Below are 18,291 nucleotides of genomic sequence, written 5' to 3'. Positions count from 1 at the left end.
AACACGCGTGCAAATCTCTACACAGCTCGGCAAAAATGTACAACTAGACATTGTTATTGCGTATTAGCTTTGAAAAGTCAATTTCTTCGTGCTATCACCCTCTACAATATGTAGCTAAAGTAATACTAATAACAAAATAATGTTAATTCTCTGATCGTTGGTTTTCCGATTGAAAGAAAATAATGTAAAAGATGTTGCATAAAAGACTCATAAATCTTAAATGCTTTCAAATGTCATGGAAGATTCTGCGGATAAAAGCAAGATTCTTGGAAAGAAGCAAAGATATCCAAGAGGTATCATGCACAAAACAAAATGGTTGTATATCGTGGTGCTTTGTTCGCTGGAGAGCGTTCCGAAGAGAGATTTCCTTCCTTTCTATCGTCATCTCTGGTTCCTATCGCTTCGAAAGTCTACCAGTCTAGTCTACTTTTATCAGAACGAGGAGAAGAGAGAGGAAGAAAAGGGCAGGCAGAGGGAGAGAGTAGGAGAGAGTTTGTTACGGTCGCATGTGAATTCTGGAGAAGGCATTTGAAGTTGATTGCGCCGAGGTGGCAGGACATCTGGTCCTTTATATACATTGAACGTTTGCATCGACTGAAATTCCTTGAAGGGGAGCCAAGCAGAAAAGACGAGTTCGCCTGGGCTTAAAATGCCTCCATTTTCAACGGACATAGATCCGCGCAGATGTTCCTCGCGAGATTACACGAGTCGGCCTTGATTCCCTTCTTTAGTTTCTTCCAACAAGAAAAAGTATACCACCTTTTCTCTGCCGGGCCCGCCAAGTGATTGAATAAACCTGAGATACGAGATACGCCGAGCGATACAGAAGAGTTTTGCTTGATTTCTCGAGTCGCGAAAGAGGAACGGAAACTTCTCTAGAATGGGATTTAATTTACGAAACGATCGAGTAAATGCAAAATTTTCTTCAATTTGATATTCACTTTGCGATATCCACGAAGAAACACGAAAGGACAATATTTGCGATAGAAACAAAAATTATCGAACGAAACGAACGGTTACTACGAAACGCATAGCTGGCTATCTTCGTTAAAGTAAAATTTAGTAAGAAGAATCGAGAAATAAATTTCGATTAAGAGACCAGGAATCCTAAATCGCTCGTTCGAATACCATATCGCTATAACGCCCGCAGAAGACGCTTGTCAAAACTCTAGCGATCAAGATCTTTCGAGGATCCTTAAATCTCAAGCTTCGCCCTCGTTCTTGTTCGTGACAGTATGACAAGTACCACGTGTGCTCGCGCGTGCACCGGTGGCGCAAGGGCGAGCGCGTAATCAGTATTAAACAGGGGCAATAATTTCTCCTCTGGTCTCGCTTATTATCGCGGTACTCGGTGCCCGATTGTCAAGAAGAATAACGAGCTTCCCCGGCGGCGAACGGCGACCGAGCAAGAGGAACGAAGAAGACGATAGACAGGGACAGACGAGGGAGGTGGTCAGTTTCCGCGAGCGGTCGTTTCACGGAAGCCCGACGTCACTCGTCCCCGTGGAACCGAGACTTCTTTCAATGAATGTTAAATTGCCTTCGCGTTATAGCCATTTCCATTTGGAGGCAGCAACGGCAACGGCCAGCCGCGGAGGACTTTACCGGTGGCTGCGGCACACACACAGACGTCAACCGGACTTGTCGCCGGTTAGTTAACGTATAGCGCCGTCACATGCAACCTACCGACTTCTCTGCAACATGTAAATTTTCTGCGACGACGTACGCGTAACTTTAACTGCCGGAGACTACGGAACACGAGGATGGATGCGACTTTATGGCGCGATCGGCTGCGGATATTAGAGGCCAGCTCCTCGCCTTCTAATAGAAACTTTCAATGGAAGCAAAGCCGACCGTTTTTAATGCTCGAAGATCAGGCTTTGACTTTACGGGAAAAGTTTGCTTGCTTTCCGACGAGGATTTCATTTAACCTACCAATGACCAAGCAGCGAAGTAACATGCAAAAGTTTACTAAATGTATATGATATTAAACAGGGTTAAATAAAATAAGTTGACGTTTTGCCAAAGTATAAAATACGCATTAGAGCAATACCATCGTTAGACAATAGATACGTTGTACAAGTCGCAAATCGGAGGCACAAGGACAAATTTTATAATTCGAAAAGAGAGTATTTCAGATGTTAGAAAATGTACACGAAGATAGATGCACGGTATAAAAATAAAATATATATATAATACGTTAATGAGGCGCGTAGAAAATCGTTTTCGGATTATACGCCTGTTACTCGTTTCTGTCCATTCACCGCTACATAACCCTAACACACAGACCAGTGAAAACATTTGCCAGGCTGTTTCCGTTTATTACGTATTTTAACAACAGCTATTGCTTTTTATTTGCACGCGATGGTTTTATGGCCGGATCGATGTTTTCAAAAAATTTAACAACTCGATTAACGTCTGTAACGCGTTACGATACATACGCGTTTATATGACACCGATAAAAAATGGTTAGGAAATATACCGCGTGTTATATAAAGCATCAGATTAATATAAAAATATATGCCGCCTGTTCCGAAAGCGTGCAAAGTTATTTGCCCACTTTCGAAAATTAAATTTTTGCTGCCGAACAATTTATGAAAAAAAAAATCGTATTGAAAATATTATCGAGCACTTTCGATTATTTCGTTTCATTAGCTCCAGCTGGTGCTGAAACCTGGTTATATCGTGACGACCAGTTAAGAACGAACATTTCAAACCGCGGTAAAATAAAATCAATTTTTGAAATTTCTCTAGGAGAAAATAGGTACAAAGTAAAGAGAACGCAAGTTTAAGACGCAAGAACAGCGATGCTTCCTAGCGAAGTTACGCCAAACGTTATCGCGATAAACAGCAAGCGTCGATCTCCCTCCTTCGAAACACCGTCTGAAATTTGTCGTCATCTTCCGTGTACATTTCGTAGCGGGGAAAGCAGATTTAAAAGCGCACTCCGCAAATTTCGTGCTCTCGAGTACGCGAATACCTCAAGGGGATTATGAAAGGTGATACCAAGGCAAGATTTTAAAGTGCAGGATACACTTACGTCTCTGGACTTCGCTCGGGGATGAAACTACCACAGATTAGGAGCGCAAAGAGGGTGCCGGGGGGAAGGCAGCGAGAGAAAGAGAGAAAGAGAGAGAAAGAGAGAGAGAGGGAGAGCAACAGGTTGCAAGCAGAATTTGCTGATGTCAACTCAGAGAAGACAGCGGCAGAGAGTAGCTCAAGGCGATCTGTATCGATCCCCTTATGAGTGCTTAAATTACAAGCGTATCCTTCCGATTCTTCTGCTTTTTACACTTCTCTGCTACTCTTCTCTGTTTTCTCTCGCCTTTTTTCTCCTCGTGTTTTTTCGCATCGTGTTTGGTATTTCGTTGATAGCAGGCACAAAGAAGGGATCGGAAGAAAATTAAACAAAAACACGCTTCTGCTTTCACCGTTTTGTGGTCGACACGGCTTGTTGCGCAGCGAACTCATCGAGAATATTTCCATTTTGTGGCTAAAATTGGAGCGCCACTTTCTTTCCTATCAATGGATTTCTGTTTGACTATCTCAGAAATAAATGACCACGATGCGCAATTATCGATATCATTCTTTATTTCGTTTCGATGGACTTGTGTAATATACTATAAAGATATAAAAATATATACATCCTTTTCAATTGTTAAAATGTTTCATAACCTACTTCCTTCTTTTACGATGCAAATAGTTCAAATCGTCTTCTGCCGTACTTCAATTAATGCCGAAAAAAGGAGTGTTCTCGAAAGCTTCTAATTACATCTATAGAAGTGAAAAATGTATTAAATCAAAATCGAAGGGCAATAAGTTTCTTTGCTATCGAATCGTGCTTTTCAAGCACTTTTGCGCTCGATTACACAGAATCCGAGCGTTGTTCGATCTCTTTGTACGAACCCCTGTACCAGCTAGCAAAAGGAAAATTTACCTTTACGCGCTAGAACACGCCAGAAATCTACCCCTCTGAGCCAGACTAGCTACTTTCTCGAAACTGCTCAGCGACTCATGTTTCAAATTTAAATTTATTCGATATACCGAGGTCTGTGTCTTCTCGGCCGAAGATTAAGTCGGCTTGAGGCTAAAAATCCTAAAAGCCAATCGACCTCTTTGAATATATCGCGATAGCTTTGACTACCTTTTTATTCCAAAGTCGAGAACACCGTATTCCGAATATCGTACAGATTAATTAAGTAGATTTTGTAAATCTATTCTAAGGTACGCATACAAGAGATAGCTGTATCTTTTATGAATTCTCCTCTCATCTTTATCGCCGTAAAATATACCCTAATACGGGAATGATAAAATTTTAATAGATTTATGAATCAAAGTTGATTGCACGAAAGTTGATATCGTGAAAACGATCCGAAAAAACATATCGTTTCCGACCGTACCGTGTACAGTTAAACAAAGGAATATCGACTAACGTTTTTCTCTAAGGTGAATATATTAAACCAACCTCAAAAGCAACTAACTCCGTAGAACTTGTCCGAATCATTCCATAATACGCTTCACAAGAGAGACTTGACGAATTCGACCGAATTTAACGAGCGAATTAATTTGTTTAAACGCGTGGTAGAAACAGGGGTCGAACGGTGGGGGTTTGAGAGAGGAGATTGAGAGAAGGAGAGGGCTAGTTAATAAAACGGTAGAGAGCGGTCTCGTGGAAATTGCGGCGCAATTTCCACGATTTGTCGCAAACAATGTCAGGCCAGCGAGAGGTTAATTACGTAAACAGTGTGTGCTCCTCCGGTATTTTTGTAGTGTTGAATTAACGCGGGGCAGCGGAAAGTAACGCGACGGAAAAATAACACGACTCATTTGCACGCTCGCATATACGTAATCATCTCCCAAACGATTTCCGCAACGTAGGGTATAATAATTCGATTCAATTATATCGTTCTCGCGACCACTCGTCTCGTTTGGTAAAATCAGGCGAATTCATTTGACCGAAGGTCATTAAACCGAAACTGCCTGGCGTGCTCTCGCGTTTCCATTAAAACTCGCCGTTGCGTCGATCCCGCGGATTTATCGTGGAAGGTAAACTCTCTCGCGGAACTCGAGGTTCAATTAATGAAGATAGCCGGCTCGTGTTATCGGGAATAAACCGACTGTGATAACGAGTCACCCGAGTGACTAACAGACGGAGGACGGATAAAACGAACGGAAGCAAGCAGACGGAAAGAGACGGAACGAAAGCGGACTTACGTTCGATACGAGAGGCAGGATCTTGAAACGTTCGGTCGATTCCAATTTCTTTTCTCTTTTTTTAAACAAAATTTTTTAAAAGAAACAGTCTCGGATAAGAGAGAGAGAGAGAGAGCTGTTCCCATCTGAATTATAGTAGAAGAATAAAAGTAACTGTGCGAGCGGTACGCGTGCCTGCCTCGTAACTTATGAATTCCACGTAATTACGTGGCCAAACAGGGGCAGCAGCTGGGCTCGGATTTTCTCCTGCGAAACACAGACACGCTGACTCGTGGTTAAAGAGGAGGTTACCCGTAGGAAGAAACAGCCGGAAAAACCGAGCAAAACGATACGAGGAAGCTGTGGGACGGGGAACGTGTCTAGAGAGACGAAAAGGAGCAAGTTTGAAGAAGAGGGGTCGCGACAAAGACAGCGAGCGGATGAAGAGGAGGAAAAGACGGAGGGGAGAGGATTGGTGGATTTACTCGGTTAGCGAGGAGAACGTTGGACGAAAAGAGGGTTCAAACTACCTCGGTTCATTTCCATAAATACTACCGTACTGTCCTACGTGGACTGTCTACTGGCAGAAGGGGTGGCCACCCCCGGTGCTTCCCGTGTCAGACGACGAACAACAACGGAAACAAATGCTGGAAGTACCGGTGGAGGGCGCCGTGCTCGCGGAATTTGCCTATCTAGCTATTTGTTGTCGTTTTTTCATGACCACGATTTTCAGAGAGGCAAGGAGAGAGTAGCGTGTTAGTAAATTCCAGCAGCTGGATCAATGAGGTGCGCGCGATAGGAAAAACAACGTTCGCTCGATTATTCATAGGGATCGACCGAGGTGGAATAGTATCGAGAGGTGGACACGGTGATGGGGATCGATATCGAGCGAAGACCTTGCAATTATTAAGCTCGATTCGTCGCAGTTCAGCTACAAACTATTTTTCTGGTAGTGGCTTTCTCCTTATGACCAGCTAGCATTTTAATTTTATTCCTCTCTGATTTCTGATTAGCAAGGTATTTTAAGGGTATTAACAGTTTCTTTTTAGTTATCGCGGATCTTTACAGACGAAATTAGGAAATAATTTCAAATTATGGGAATTTGTTAAAAATTTGTTGCTAAAAATTCTACAAATATAAATCATTCTGGCGTTTGTAATGCAGATCCCTGTATACCTTATGAAATTAATTTACGTATATCCCTTAGCATTAGAAAGCTTACGCTTCATTTTTTTTGGTAGCTGTATCGTTTACCGTTTGAACTTTACGATTGTCGAGCCATCCCGGAAGACATAATGCGACAGATCAGACTTTATCGTTGGCCAGGCGGCCATGCCGCGTGCCGCGACAGCGCAACATGGCCGATAAAGAGGAACACGAAATGAGAAGGGAGAGGCGAAATGGATGCGAGCAGAGATCGAGGTGGAAAAGAACCGCCCGTTAAATTATCCTTCCCGCAATTATCGCGTCCCATCTCGACTCCACCGCGCTCTTCATATTCCTCTCTGATGTTTCCCTTCCGCTCTATTACGTGTTCTCCTTCGTATCTTTTTGTTCGTCTGTTGTTTCGTTTTCAAGTATCTCGAACCAAGCGAAGAACTCGTGGTGAATCAGAGACCGTAATATCGTGTAATACGCGTACAATTTTCAGAGTTTGTTTCAGTTGTCAACCTCAGACTGGTGTTCCTCGTGCGGTGAATATTTTTCTAGTCAATTGTAGCAAAGTTTGTAAGATATCGAAGAAGTCAAGTTTCAGAATCCAAGGAAAATCATTGTTTCGCGTTAATTTTATGCTAAAAACTGTGAAGCTTGTACAGATAACATATATTCGTGTTACGAAGTTGTTCTTTTAATTTTTATTAATCTTATGATATTTCGCGGCATCTCAAAATTCTAAAACTAACACATCTGAATTAGGAAAAAAAAAAAACTAACAAGTTCGTTGTTTCTACCAAGTTTTTATGTCAAGAAGTATACGAATTTCGAGTGGATACATAAAGAAGATTGAATCTTGGCCGAGAGGAGGAGGATGGTAATTTTAACACAGTTTCCACGAGACTGCAGCAATTTATAGGACTTCTGTAACGGCAGGTGCTTTCGAAGTTTTGAAATCTCGTAGGTCTTCCCACCAAAGTGATCGTATTACTCTCGTACGTACATACCCCTGCTTCAATTTTGATCTTGCCAACGAGATAGCAGTTCCTATCACTTTGCATAACCATGTTGGAAAACTGAAAATACAATCTTTTCCTATCCTTGATTGACTATCGCCTTTTTCGTTTATTCGCTTCAAAGTAAGAGCAGGAGTATGGATCTTTCGTGGTCGGACGACTGCTTTAAGATACTCGGACGAAAAAGAGAGAATTAAGATCGGAAAACTAAACAAATTTTCGTCCATACTTAAAAATCCACCTGCAAGTTCGATCATAGATGCAATCACATCGAAAGGAAGAAACGCAATTTTACAAAGTATAACGCGATTCTACGGATTGTAAGGGTGATAGATGTGTGGAGCGTGTGACGAGACAAAGACGGATAACCCGGACCCTGATCTTTCACTTTCTCTGATTTCAAGTAGTCGACGAGACTCGCGAGAGCAACTCATCTTCGCCGCATCCAATTTGCCCCGAGTGACTTCCAATTACGCAGTATCGAGGAATGAAATTCGGGTGAAGGTTGAGATCGTTTGTCATGCGCTCCGTTCTGTTCGCCACTCGTCTATGAATATTTACGAGGATCTGACGGACAACCTGCGGAAGATTCTTCGCCGCGAGATGTTTTCGCCCGAAAAAGATGAACGCTCGAACCCCCGTTCAACCAACCTTGATATCGGCTTCCAAAGAAAATTAGTAATGTATCTGTCGGTTCAATTCTTTGACAAGTTTGAGAACAAAAGGTCTGTGGAGGAATGGAACTTCTTACTTATTGGTAGTATCGTCATCTTCGCTTCTCTTAGAGTGCTATTTCATACTTGTGACATTAAATACAATATGACAGATTTAGAAAAATAATGCACGGTATCTAATTTAAAGTTTTTCAAGAAAATTTGTCGGAAAATACAAAGATACGAAAGGATGTTGCAAATCTATTTCTACTGAAAAATCTCGTGCTTTCTCTCTCTCTCTCTCTCTCTCGCTCTCTTGTAGAGACCAACATGCGTGTAACGTAATTTTTCTCAGCAAAATATACTCTTTCCTCCCTTGCTAAGGGCGTTAATATTTTTCTAAGAAAATATACCGTAATAGTAGTTAGTTCTGTGTAGAAACGTGATATTACAATTTTATTATGTATCTACAAAGGGCAGGGTAATAAAATTCTATTTCGTAAAGGTCGTCTCTCCTCTCGAGAAACTCATCGATTTTATGAAAACCGAACGATACCCTTTGGCATTAAAGAGAATGTTCCGTTTGCTTCGCGAAAACAATCATACACTTCGTTTTATATAGTACTTGGCATATTCAGTATGTTTATACTTTACAGAAGCTTGTAACCTCTCTGTTAAAAATTCGAACGATCTATCGAAAGCTAGGTACGAGCATATTATTTCATGCATTGGCCATCTAAATGCACAAGCGCTCGCATTTTCTTTCACGTAACCATATACCTTGACTCAAAGATCGGGCTCCACCTACAACAACGGGAGAGGAACTAGGAATATTCTCGACTTTCCCTGTTTTAAAACCTGTCTGATCTGCCGAAGAAGACTCTCGCCTGCGCATAAGACGAGAGACGAAGAGAAAGAAAGAGAGATTCCCAGTTGGCGGACGGATCGGATCGCGTTTCGTGGCTGAATTCGAATCCGAACCACCAAGGGAAAACCGTATAACTTCCTAATAAAGTATTTAGCCGACGGATGGAAGCGCGATCTAGCCCGCTAAAGGGGCGGCTGCGGGGTTACGGTTTCGGAAGCGTAGGAGAGGGAGTTTCAGTTTCCGGGTGATCTGTGGCTCCCTCGTCGTGAGAATCGATGCTGCCAGCCGGCCAATAACCATACATCGTACGACTATCACACCCCTGGGGTATATACTAACGCACACCACCGTGTCCTCGCTCTCTTTCTCTCCTTACAAGCTTCGGATGGTCGTGGACGAGCGGCCTCGACGTTTCCGGTACCTACGCCCGCCTCATCTAGCCGTCTTATTACGAATAGCGAGCCTTAACCTCGCCTCCTTCTCACATGGAAAAATCGACCGAGATTCCAGTCGTTGCTCCACGTCTTCCCTTGTGTAGGATTCGGCAGAGAGTGAACGTCACGTGGCTTTCGATGGCCTGTTATCAGTGGGATCTTGATGGCGCGTGATTGGGAAAAGAAAGTACTGATTTTATTTGGATGTGCTTCGTCGAGTGATTGATTCTGTCGTTTCGCTGTCTTTCGAACGATAGAGAGGGCACGAGGTTAGCAGGCAAGGGAGTACCTTGTCTGGGATACTTTAAGGAATTGATTCCAGATTGCTTCGTATTGGTAGAACCGATATCGTCAACAAAAGTCTATCTTATGTAATAGCTCAAACCGTTTGCATACCTGAATTAAGCATTTAAAACCATCGACGACGAATCTGACGATTTCACAACAAGAAAGATCCATTTCTAAGAAATTGATCTACGATGCACCAGAAACTCCAGGATACTTTCGAAAGCTTCTCTCAAAATGGTATCAATTTTCTTCAGCACGATAGACAAGATCCAACCTCCATATCCGGCAAGATAAAGAGACGTAGTTTGGCGCTCTGCGGGCTCTGGGCCAGCTAATGTGTCCGCGTAATGTTCGGGGACCAGTCCAATTTCGGCGAAATCTAATCTAATATCATAGAGCGTAATACCAGGAGGATACGGGGTCAATTGCGCGGCAATACCTCCGTCGTGTACCGAGTTTATCAACCTTCTCGTGTTTGCGGATCCGTAAGTAACGCTAGAAGCCTGGCATATATACCGAACGAAAGGACACGAATAGGAGACTAAATGCCTGTCTGTGTGTAAGTTCGTGTGTGTGCGCGCGCGTGTGCGAGGGAGAGAGGAGGAGAGGGAGAGAGAGAAATCTATCCACGTGCATTGGCAATAACGACGATAGACAAGGGAACACACGAAGCGTCAACACGAAGTTTGCCAACGACCGATCCGATCCATCGGCTTCCATGGCTCCAATCGATCTTGATCGCCTAATTGTCCATGCCTCGAATCGTTCTGGAACGTCTTAGACCGTGCAAGTTGGAGACAATCTCCGTTCGACCGACTCGAAAGAGCCTTTGTCTATCGTCCCGCTGCCCGACCGATCGATTCCCAAGCGACTTCGCTGTTTCCCAGTCTTCCTACTTCCTACCTTCCTCTTCCATCGGCTTCCTCCTTTAAATTCAATCTCGCGTAATCACGTAGCCGTGCGTGAAGCGTATTCCTCGGCATTCGCGAGCTCGAAAATACCAGGCCGCGGAATTGGTATGCAGCAAACGAGCGACATCGCCGTCCGTTCTTCGTACACGCTACACTGGGTCATCGAAGAGGTGATGCGATTTTGGTATAGTGATGGCTTACAAGGTGGTTATGAGCCGGTGTATGGGGAAGATGGCCTAAGCTAGGTGTGGAGAAAAACGAACAACGTAACGGAGCGTATCGGGATAAGTTTAGAGCAGAGATAGACGGCTGGTTGTCGTAAGAAATTAATGACACGAGACTGTAAGTTACTACGTATTATTTCAGATCTTTTCTTCAACTTGGTCCGAAGCCCAAAGTATCGTAGTATCGTTGGCAAAAGTTGAAATTGTTTTCCAACGGAGAACGATTCTGTTAAACGTTTAACGAGATACGCAAGGAGTTGTACGCTTCGAACCGATAAAATTACGTCGAAACGTGAGCAACGAAGTATATTATGGATAATAATAGCAACGTATTACGCTAATTATTTGAAGCACGTAGTTCGCATATAACATAAACGAGGAAAAGAATTAGCGACTTGAATAAATCGCTTTTGTTATTTAAAAGACCCACGTTGCTGGTGAGACAATTTAATATTCAAATGTTCCGAATTGTTGATAATTAACGAAACAGCGAAGCTGAGCAGTAATAACATTGTCGATAGTTGTGCTCTATTGGCAAAGATGTACACGAGGCCATCGAGTATCGATTCGTTCTATTGGTACTTGAATAGAACTGCAATACATAGTTACCGGTTCGGCATAGGGGGCGCAGGGACATAATTCGAGTAGTAATTTAAGCACGTTGAATTCGAAATGGTCGTTACAATACGCCGCGAATGCAGTTTAATCAAATATGTGTTTACCTGGCAAATAATCTAGTGTGTAATTACTAATTACTCGTAGAGATATTATACGAGATACATTACGAATCGGCTGGATATTCGTATTTAACTACAACACTCACCGTTGCGGGTGTAACAATCGATGCTCAGTTAATTATGGTGTTTTACTGCTAAATTTCTTATGGGCCATCTTTGTTACCTCGTTTAAATTACTCGCGTTCTTCGTACCGCCAGAAACCACTGAATGTCATCCCAGGAAAAGGAAGTTGTATTTGGACACTTACCTGAAACAAAAAAAACGAAATGTACTTAGTTAGAGAGAAACGGTTATGTTAAATTAATTATTATCGTACGATGATCATTGAACGTGTTGCTGATAAAAATACCTGTATATACATCCTCGATTTCATATTCGCTCCATATTAGAGGATATTCTGATAGCAACGATAAAACATTTTATACCGAGTGATACGTTTATCGTTGCTTGCGTGTATATTATTATTTATCGCTTATCGGTGTCATTGATATTCACGAACATAGTTATCGATAGTAATAATAATGATACAAAACGTAAGGGACGATGAAAGAATACACGGACGAGAACGTAAAAGTACCTATTTGTTAATCGATACTGCTTGAATCGAGAGCGAGGAACGATTATCGTATCGTTTGTACTACTGCTACTTAAAATTTGTATCCCAATGAAATCGTGACTATAACAATTTAGACAGCAAACGACAAACAACAATAGATGTATAGGAGCTTGAACGCGTTATAAAAGTGGTCGAACGCGAAGTTCAGGTTCATTCCATCCACGCAGTGATTCAAATAATCATAAACAAGAGACGTATGAAATTATCTGCCAACAAGATTAAAAATAGCGTAGTACAAAGCGGCAACTTGCCACGAATTCGTTCGAATAGCCTCGCGTGAAGCATACTGGGTGATAAGGTTGGCCCATAAAGAGCTAAAAAACATGGCTAACATAATATAAAGCGAAGCGTTCTCGGTGGACTTCATCAAAGATTCAGCCGGTTACACAAAGGGCTACCGGACGAGTCCGAAAATTTTCAAGCTGCTGTTCTCGCGAGCGTTATTAAATGAAAATTGCTCGGGTGTAACAAGAGCCGCAGGTAAATTCCGTAAGTCAGAGCCGACAACACTCTGAATAGAATTTTCCAGAAATTATGTAATTTCACCTGCCTTTTGGATACAAATATTGTATGAAAAATGCAAATTGATAACGCTTTTATGTCCAACAATATGAAGGATGTTTCACGATTAACTGATAGAAATCGTCAAGATTAAAACGATGTGACCTACATACATATTTTTAGTAATAACGTTTAGTTTCAAAATATACATTGCTCTAAATAAAATGTATATTTTCTGGTGCGCTGTTCGTTTAAGTTTGAAACAAATTTTGTCATGGGGCACGATGTATATGAGAGGGAGACGGTAACAGACATTCGCACAGTGCTTACATTTATTTCGCACACGCGTTTACATTTTATCCATATTACGACAGTGCAATCGAGACGAGAGACCAGAGCGCGTTAAACCGTAACGTTCAGCGGCGAGCATTTTGGTTCCTCGAAACGAGTCGAGATGTCTGTTTAACGCGTGACGTAATATCCTGGAAAGTTGTATGAAAGAACCACGTATGTACCAAAGGTTAACACACTCCAGGGATTTTCCCTGGTTTTCACGGCACGTTAACAGATCGCATAAAGATTACTAATGGAATCCATACGAGCGTATAAAAGTTGTTCGTCAGTGGTTGTCCGACTATCCAGGTAGTCAACTAACCTTTGCAGAAACGTGGTCTCGGGAAAAGGTTTAAGGGGAAGCACGGTACATTAGCGAGTTAGCACGTATACAAGGGTACCACGTCAGAAATACAGAGTCGGAATGCATTTTCACGGAATAGGAACGCGGAGGAGCGAGAGCCTGGCTGATTGGAGAAAGCCCACGGGAGTCGTTTCGTCGTCGAGTCTTCGCCTCGGTCTTTTTAGATTCTTATTCCACGTATCCCCCTAGCCAACCGTCCTCTACCACCCCCGTCTTTCTTCCTCTTATCCTCTCGTTTTCGCGTACCGTTCACCAGACCACCGGGATCGTTTTACGCGCCAGCTACACGTTTACATACGATTCGGCCGTGTGTAAATGGTAGACGTGAGCTCGGTACAACCAACCGGGTACGCTTTTCGTTCGCGCAAGAGCTGCTGAAAATTTTACGCCGTTGCCAGAACGAAGGAACTACTTGGGACTCTTCTCTGTCTTTCTTAGCCGGAGAAATGGCAAGAGGAAGAACTTCGAGACAGCGATGGGAAAAGTAAGAAAGAGAGAAGAAACGTGTCTACGTACGAGTGTATATGTGTGTGTGTGTGTATGCGAGAGTATAGCTCTGCGAGGTCCGTTCGAATTCCGCGTCTGCGACGTTTTAATAAATTAGGAAACCTTCGGCCGCTTCTCTCCAGTCGGATGGCTGAACCGGGAATCGTTTACGACGCGCTTTCGGAATGAATTCGTTATTTTTCTCGTGCAGAATTCTCCGGTTGACCGTTCCAGTCCCGCCTCGTCCGCGGGCTTTCGTGCGAGCCGGCTAAATTTTACATCGGTCGGTTTATCCGTAGTTTCGTCAATTTTTTAGCATCTTGCGCTCGAGTAAACTGAATTTCTAGTAGCACGGTAGTAAAGGTACGGGGAAAATGTACGTCTCTGGTATCGAACGAGAAACGCTTCGGAGGAAGAACAAAGGAAGAACGAAGCGCAAGCTACCTTTAACGCCTGAATACCAAAACTCTCGATACGATCAATCTGTAATTTTTCATACAAATTGTGTAATTTTTCATATCATATATATATTTCTTTGCAGATCTAACGTTTCGATTTTTTATACAAATATCGTACTTTATTCGCCGTAATTCTAGTCGTAATAGGTTGCTCGAGCGAGGAGTTATTGCCTTCGAGTAATCGTCCTGGTGTGGAGAATTTGAAGTGGTGTTCAGGGAGTAATTAAAAAGACTGTTTTGTTATGCAACGCTCGTGAATCTAACATACTGAATCGTGTAGGCCGGTGTGTCCTCTGGTTTATTGCTTTAGTTTTTGAATTTTTCCCCGTGCTTCTGTTAATTTACACCCCGTTGGAATTCGTACTCTTTAACGTCGATGTTACAAAATACATAATCGTTGTTTAAAACTGAAATCACTTTTGATAGAAACTAGGTGATCCGTCGGTTTGAAACTGCCAAGTTTTGACTAACAGATTGAATTTGCTTTTCAGGTATCTAGAACTCGTACTTTGAGGGTCTGTTTCAAACTCAAATTCATTATGTATAGTACGTATTTCTAGTCGAGCTGTCTGAGCACTCGAAACGTTCGAGTAGTTACATTCTATCGTGAAATTGCTGAAATTTGGCCGTTTATTGGAAATAATTTCTTTCGAATTGCTTAAAATTCATCTATAACTGGGACTAGATATTTAGAATTCGGCTAAACGTTGTAATTTCAATTTAAACAAGTAATGAAAAGTAAGAATTATTAAATAGAAAATTTAGCTGATTAACAAGTCAACTCGTCATTTGGAAAGCATCAAGTTCACCAAGAATTAATTACGTGCTTCTCACGAGGACTTTTCAAAAGAGCGAAACGACTAGTACGAAGCAGCAGACAGAACGACCTAATCGTTCGTTAAACTGGATCAAAAATCTTCTCGGTCTTTGGTCTCTTACGATAAAAGCGAAGAAGCTTCATCGCACGCCCTTTAATACAGCCGGCCGCTTTCTTTCCGTCGTCTCGTCGATCGATTTCTTCCCTATCGTTCAAACATGACGTGACCATTGTGCTCGATGGTTATAGCCAGGTCTTTTCTTCTCTCCCTTAATTAAGTCTCTGTCTCGGATAATTCGAGAGTATAGCTCACTACGCTCGGCGAAATTGCAGCTCATTACGTCCGCGTTTATCAAACATTCGAGGAAACGAGTTACCCGGATATTCTATTTACGCCCACGCGAGTTCAAAGAAATAACAGATTACGCGAAACTTCGTTTGACGTTTCAGAGATTCTTTCGTTCGCGAATATTTTTCTCTTTGTTTCTCTATGCTTTTTCGAATATAGTGTCTTGGATAATTAAAGACTTTGTACTTCTCTTAAAGGATGGATGGTAATCTTTGCTCGAGATCTCACTCACGTGACTCGTTAACGACGGTGAAACGGTAGAAAGTTTTTACGAAGAAACAATCGACGTCATAGTCAGGATCGCGTATGTGGTATCGACAATTCGGACATCGCAACGGGATATTAATAATGGAATATTAATAAATATTTATTACGTTCACACATTGTTTATATTATCGATAAAACGACGATATATCTATTCTCCTGCAAAGTACGCCAAATCTCAAAATCTCGAGACTCTTGATATCGCTCCGTAATGCACCCTCCATGAAGTACCATTAAAATACCATCCACCTAATATCGGACATTCTCTCCGAAGAAAGCAAACAGAATCAGATAAAAATGGCGTTCGATCGATGGATAAGCCAAGAGAGTGGGCGTTTCGAAACAGCATTACCTAGAACCGAATCGGAACCGGCGAATTTAATCGCGAACTCGGTCTTAGACAACATCGGCGGCGGTGGTGGGGGCGGGGGGGTCCGATATCGAATTCGAGCAATTCCGTCTTAAACATACAACACGGTCCCCAGGAGAGGTTTCAATAAAACGCTGAGACGAAGGAGGCAGACGGGTGTGCCGCTCGAGAAAGTGAAGAAAGAAAGAAAGAAAGAAAGAAAGAGAGAGAGAGAAAGAGCCCTGAGCTTCTTTGTAGCGGACTTGTGTGTACTCCGTTATGGAATTCCTTCCTCTTTTGATATCATATTGCATTCATCTCGTCACGATAAGCCTCGAATAAGGGCTAGCATAAAAAGTGGCTCAACGTAAGCCGGATAGAAGTGGCAGAACGCGAATCTAAAAACACGGCTTCTTTCTTTTTCTTTTTCGAACAACTTGTGCAATCTGGTCTGTCGACGTTCTTACACAATTGGCGACAAACCGAGGAGAGATACGCGCACGAGATTCTAATTTTTAACGGAATTAAATTAATCGTAAAAGCAACAGCGATTTTCGTGCACAACGATATAAAGGAATGGAGATGGGCGAGATTTCGTCCGTGTACTTGCCAGAGTACTCGCGATCAATTGAAACTACATTGTCGATAATGCAACCTCCTCGACCAAGACGAAGTAACGCTGGGAAACGTTCGTCCTCCGCTTTACTCGCTCTTCCTATTCTTCTAAAAAAATTTCCCCCATTATACTTTCGTATACATCGCATTTGATTCGTAAGAGTCCTTTTTAATTTCCTGCCTGGCGTGTAATACACGTTGGTTTCGACAGAGGAGTTGGTTCCTCTCGTGTTCGCAGCGAATTTATCGTTTAACCAAAACCGAGGGGGTTGCTGGTCGAGGATCCTAACCCAGAAACTCGTCGACCTCGAGCCTCGGTACGTGAAATAGGAGCGTGCAGGTCGTGGAATAAACGCGTTTTTCCCCCTCCTTGGTCCCCGGAGAGTAAGTCTCGGTAAGGACCTTACAATATCCAATTCTAAGGGGTGGATGGAGGATGGAGCGAGGCAGGCTTGAGCTGCAGCGAAAATTGTTTTGCAACGAGCCAGGCCGGAACATAGCGAACACGAATGCTCGTCTGCGTCGCCAGATATCGTAATGACGGTAGCCGTGAATGCCGCGTGCAGGAAGTCGCTATTGACGGCCATACGGAAAAAGTAAACGAAACGGGGGAGCGAGAGCTACGTGCCGCTGTACGAGCCAGAGATTCGAGCTGCGAGCATCGAGAAAGAGAAAACAGATAGAGGGAAACTATAGCTGGAGAAGGAGAAGGGAAAAAAATAAGAGAGAGAGAAGGGAGGAAAGGAGACACAGAGGAATAGATTGAATAGCGAGGATAGAATAGACAGGAGGAAGAGGGAAGAGGAGGAAAAGAGATAGCAACAGATAACGGGGAGGAGAGTTTTCGAAGGGTGCGGAGGTGGCATAAAAGCGAGTAGTGGAAATCCGGACTGGCTGAAAGGAGCGATGCGGGATTACGAAAGGATTTATTTGAGATTTTCTGCTGCCGCCGCTGCTGCTACTATCGGCGACGCTGCTGCTGTTGCTGCCGCTGCCGGTGCTGCAACATCTCGACTTGGATCGGTGTACAAATAACAAAACGAAAAAAAAGAAGAAAAAAAAGGGAAAGAAGAAGGAGGGAAAAGGAAGAATCCGTGGGAGGATATGGAAAAGGATAACTTGGCAGCCGGAGGAACGCGATATCTAAATCATACAGAGCAGAGAATCGAACTGTCGTCTTGCCCGCATGAGAATCGGCACCGTGTCTTGCATTGGAAGCCCCTGCCAGACCTCAGGCTCGGCTATAAATTAACCGAGATCCGGTAAAAAATATCGGAAAGTTATTTCGGTTAGAAAAACACTTTGGAGCTACAGACTTTCTTTTGAACGATTATTTCGTGGGAAATGAATCGATTCGTTTGGACTTGATCCGAAGGGTGGGTGGTGGAGCAGCTGTATGCATTGGTTATATTTGAATATTAAGCTCGGACAGAAGAGGAAATTAGGTCGAGTGAGTTCGTACAGCTGAGAAAAAGTTTTATAACAATCGTGTAGCAATTGCGATCGTTATTACAAGATCGTGAATGTTTTTAGAAACGTTGCCATTGAAATAGAACTGGAATACATCCATTATTGCAACGAGTACTCTCTGTATCTTTAAATTTCCCAGAATTGTATGGACGAACATAGTCTAATTACGATCATCTGTTCGCTGAATCG

General features: G+C 42.7%; 1 protein-coding gene across 16 annotated transcripts in view; it reads right to left on the bottom strand.

The window, feature by feature from the left end:
* The window catches only part of LOC122570930 (mediator of RNA polymerase II transcription subunit 12-like), a 406,261-nt gene that overhangs the window by 63,263 nt on the left and 324,707 nt on the right, over positions 1-18,291 (bottom strand). Inside the window, exon 1 of one of the 16 annotated variants that reach the window (XM_043733942.1) lies at positions 11,566-11,727. The exons of the other annotated variants lie outside the window; for them this stretch is intronic. The gene's annotated coding sequence lies outside the window, so the exon portion shown is untranslated. Of the gene's footprint in view, positions 1-11,565; positions 11,728-18,291 lie in introns of those variants that run through there. 16 annotated transcript variants of the gene reach the window in all.

Source organism: Bombus pyrosoma, linkage group LG9 (genome assembly GCF_014825855.1).
Source record: "Bombus pyrosoma isolate SC7728 linkage group LG9, ASM1482585v1, whole genome shotgun sequence".
NCBI classification, from domain to species: domain Eukaryota; kingdom Metazoa; phylum Arthropoda; class Insecta; order Hymenoptera; family Apidae; genus Bombus; species Bombus pyrosoma.
Note: the sequence above shows the minus strand (reverse complement) of the source record. Positions and strands in the feature narration are given on the sequence as shown.